Here is a 4,852-nt window from a genome sequence, read left to right as displayed (position 1 = left end):
TAAAAAGGGAAGGCCGAAATTATGCTGCCGAATCTGTCCGTCGATGGAACCGTCCATGAGACTTGACCTTCACGTGCAGTCTCATTCCTGTTCGGCCAATGTTACAAACGTAACGCTTAGTACTCCTAGAGCCTACATTGGCAAAAAATAGTCATAGGCTTTTGTATCTAAAATAAAATCTCCAAATAAGCACATATTCCATGATGTTGGCTTCATAATATGGTTCATGATCTCCTCTGTTCTACCTGTGGATGACGTATCAGCCGCAAAGTTACGTAGTACGGCTTATTAAAAGATGAGAATCGTGGCTGAAATTAATCGTGGGCATTCGAAGTGAGAGTCATCTGTCAGTGAAGAACTTCCTAAAAATCTGTGTCCGCATAATATCGGCACAGAACTCTATAATGTTTTCAGGTATATTGATTTCGCTTCGCAGGATTTCGGTCAGGTAACTCATTTTCGGGGCACAGTATCTATAGTTTTGTGATTTTCGAGTCGTGTGCTTTCATTTCAAAAATTGGTTCAAATGGCTTTGAGGACTATGGGACTTAACTTCTGAGGTCATCAGTCCCCTAGAACTTAGAACTACTTAAACCTAACTAACCTAAGGACATCACACACATCCATGCCCGAGGTATGATTCGAACCTGCGACCGTAGCGGTCGCACGGTTCCAGACTGAAGCGCCTACAACCGCTCGGCCACCCCGGCCAGCACTTCCATTTCGTTCCTTTACATTTTCTAGGAGTAAAGTTTATAGAAGTTACATGTGTGTGTGTTTATATCTCAGACAAGTCACAATGCTACTGTTACACCAGTAAAACAAATTGATGGGAACACTTACAACAATTTGATTAAAATGCAAAATGCTTTCGTTTAAACTCCTTACGTATTCGTACAGAATATGGACCCTTTCTATAGGGTTAGTTGGTGAAATTTCATTTTTGCTTTTGCTTTTATTTCCAAGTATGTAAACTTTTATTACTCCCTCAGAAAAAAAAGCCGGAGATAAAGGAGACTGCAGTATCCAGATTCCTTACGTACTGGGGAGCATTATTCATGAGTCTGATTTCTGATAGGATTGTTATGAGAGGATTTACTTGTTTTCACAAAATGGTGACTACCTTTAAAATGCGCTAGCAATTTGAACTGTTCCTTCTTCAAGGAGCCACTGTGACACGGGAAATGACCGTGCTTGCTTCGGTTGGCCACGGCAGGGTGAGGAACCTGTGTGGACTCTAAGACACTGTCTACGTTCTGTGTCCCAGCAGGTAGAGCGTGCCCACTGCTCTTCCGAGCAGCTTGCTTGCGGTGCACGGCCGCCTCAGCCCGCTCGCCGTGGCATCAGCCGTTGCAGTTACACGGTGCACTTCGAAGACGCCGACGGAGATCGCCGTCAGCTGTTGGCACGTGATGCCTTGGGCCGTGATGCACTTTTACTGTTCAATGCCCGCGATTAAACGTCACTGGTTTGGCTGATTGACACGGCGAGCGCCACTACATTCTGCAAGAGCCTACGAGATTCTGCAAACCGACATCCGCATCACCATTTATTACGAAGTCACTAGGCGCAACCACCCCCCCCCCTTTCGTCACCAAGATCAGTCTCTCTCTAATCTCTCTAATATATCGTGAAATCATCCACTCACAGTAACATCAGTGTAGAAGTACAGGGCTATTACAAATGATTGAAGCGATTTCATAAATTCACTGTAGCTCCATTCATTGACATATGGTCATGACACACTACAGATACGTAGAAAAACTCATAAAGTTTTGTTCGGCTGAAACCGCACTTCAGGTTTCTGCCGCCAGAGCGCTCGAGAGCGCAGTGAGACAAAATGGCGACAGGAGCCGAGAAAGCGTATGTCGTGCTTGAAATGCACTCGCATCAGTCAGTCATAACAGTGCAACGACACTTCAGGACGAAGTTCAACAAAGATCCACCAACTGCTAACTCCATTCGGCGATAGTATGCGCAGTTTAAAGCTTCTGGATGCCTCTGTAAGGGGAAATCAACGGGTCGGCCTGCAGTGAGCGAAGAAACGGTTGAACGTGTGCGGGCAAGTTTCACGCGTAGCCCGCGGAGGTCGACGAATAAGGCAAGCAGGGAGCTAAACGTACCACAGCCGACGGTTTGGAAAATCTTACGGAAAAGGCTAAAGCAGAAGCCTTACCGTTTACAATTGCTACAAGCCCTGACACCCGATGACAAAGTCAAACGCTTCGAATTTTCGGCGCGGTTGCAACAGCTCATGGAAGAGGATGCGTTGAGTGCGAAACTTGTTTTCAGTGATGAAGCAACATTTTTTCTTAATGGTGAAGTGAACAGACACAATGTGCGAATCTGGGCGGTAGAGAATCCTCACGCATTCGTGCAGCAAATTCGCAATTCACCAAAAGTTAACATGTTTTGTGCAATCTCACGGCTTAAACTTTACGGCCCCTTTTTCTTCTGCGAAAAAAACGTTACAGGACACGTGTATCTGGACATGCTGGAAAATTGGCTCATGCCACAACTGGAGACAGACAGCGCCGACTTCATCTTTCAACAGGATGGTGCTCCACCACACTTCCATCACGATGTTCGGCATTTCTTAAACAGGACATTGGAAAACCGATGGATCGGTCGTGGTGGAGATCATGATCAGCAATTCATGTCATGGCCTCCACACTCTCCCGACTTAACCCCATGCGATTTCTTTCTGTGGGGTTATGTGAAAGATTCAGTGTTTAAACCTCCTCTACCAAGAAACGTGCCAGAACTGCGAGCTCGCATCAATGATGCTTTCTAACTCATTGATGGGGACATGGTGCGCCAAGTGTGGGAGGAACTTGATTATCGGCTTGATGTCAGCCGAATCACTAAAGGGGCACATATCGAACATTTGTGAACGCCTAAAAAAACGTTTTGAGTTTTTGTATGCGTGTGCAAAGCATTGTGAAAATATCTCAAATAATAAAATTATTGTAGAGCTGTGAAATCGCTTCAATCATTTGTAATAACCCTGTAGAATATAGCCACCAGTGTCATGGCATGTTATCTGCCGCTCTGTGTCACTGTAGCCAGTTGTAGAAGAGTGCCAGTAACAGCTGTTTCTTTTGTTATCAGTTTATTGTATTTTATTTTCTGTGTTAACTTTTTGGTATCTGAGCTGATGTGTCTCTTTTGTGAAGCTAGCATCATTTGTGAAGGCTGCTCTCGGCGATAAGAATTAACTGTATTATAACCTCTGTCCAGCCTTCTCTAAGAACACTGCTCTGCAAAAATTAGGGGCGAAATGCATAAAGTAGCATAACTTGTTAACAACTGTATGGAAATGAATAAAAGTGCGGAAGTTTGTTTCCAGGGGTTCCAGGAATGCACAGAAATATGGTCGTCACCTGGCGTGAGGTAAACATGACTATAGCGCCAAATGGGGCTGACTCCGCAACGCGAGGCAGTTGGGGGAAAGGGGAAAAGATAGTATGTGAAGATGGTATCCTTTCGGACATGTCCGAAAGAACTGGTACCATCGGTGACCATGCAGCTCTCTAGAATGAAATGATAATTAAATCAAGACCCTAAGCTGTCGACAGGCGTTGATATACATCAACGGGGACAGTTGAAAATGTGTGTCCCGACCGGGACTCGAACCCGAGATCTCCTGCTTACATGGCAGACGCTCTATCCATCTGAGCCTCCGAGGGCACAGAGAATAGGGTGACTGCAGCGATTTATCTCTTGCATGCTCCCCGTGAGACCCACATTCCCATCTCAATGTCCACACACTACATTCGTAGTGCCTCTGCCCACTACACTCATTACTCGCGGCAGACAATCTTACCGAGTCCCGTAAGAGTTCGGGCAATGCGTGTGCATCCGCACAGAAGAAGAAGGTCAATGGCTGGTTAGCCTTAACTGTCTGAAAGAAAAATACCATCTTCATATAGTTAAGGCTAACCGACCATTGACCTTCTTCTTCTGTGCGGATGCACACGCATTGCCCGAACTCTTACGGGACTCGGTAAGATTGTCTGCCGCGAGTAATGAGTGTAGTGGGCAGGGGCACTACGAATGTAGTGTGTGGACATTAAGTTGGGAATGTGGGTCTCTGGGGAGCATGCAAGCGATAAATCGCTGCAGTCACCCTATTCTCTGTGCCCTCGGAGGCTCAGATGGATAGAGCGTCTGCCATGTAAGCAGGAGATCCCGGGTTCGAGTCCCGGTCGGGGCACACATTTTCAACATTATCAGCACCTGTCGACAGCTTAGCGTCTTGATGTAATAACCATTCCAAGATAATATGTGTCAATTAGCGAGGAGTTACGGTGCGCTGAAGTGGTATTCCTGATTATAAAATGACCCGGAGACGAGTTCGGATGAGTTCACGTTGGAAGGAATCGCCGGGAAACTGGAAGAAGGACGAAATGTGTCAAATGCAGCCCAGAGCATTGTTTCATGTGCTTGGGGAGCATTGTGAACCGCAAGCACTGCTGCCCGAAGGAGCGGATATTGTCGACCATGGTCTGCTACTGCAGCAGATGACCGCTGCATTGTGTAACAGGCAAGAAGGGACCCACCTCAAACAGCGGGTACAATTGCAACCACACTTAACATGACTGAAAGGCACGCAATCTCACGTTCCACAGCGGCACGGCGACCGCATATAACGGCTTGTTTGTTCCGTTGACATCCGAACATCGGCGGCACCGTTTAAGATGGTCCCAATAGCTTGGCGACCGGACCAACGATGAGTTGGATTGCTTGCCCTTTTAGAATGAGAGCAGTTTTAGTCTGAGTAGTGATTCTGGGTGTACCTCATGTGGCGAGATGTGGGAACAAGCAGTGCACCTAGGAACATTGTCGAACA

General features: G+C 46.5%; 1 non-coding gene across 1 annotated transcript; it reads left to right on the top strand.

The window, feature by feature from the left end:
• Nucleotides 1-4,141: 4,141 nt before the first annotated feature.
• Trnat-ugu lies at nt 4,142-4,216 on the top strand. The gene has a single exon. It is a non-coding gene; the product is annotated as a tRNA-Thr (tRNA).
• The last annotated feature ends 636 nt before the right edge of the window (nt 4,217-4,852 follow it).

This window comes from Schistocerca americana, chromosome 5 (assembly GCF_021461395.2).
Source record: "Schistocerca americana isolate TAMUIC-IGC-003095 chromosome 5, iqSchAmer2.1, whole genome shotgun sequence".
Lineage (NCBI taxonomy): Eukaryota > Metazoa > Arthropoda > Insecta > Orthoptera > Acrididae > Schistocerca > Schistocerca americana.
Note: the sequence above shows the minus strand (reverse complement) of the source record. Positions and strands in the feature narration are given on the sequence as shown.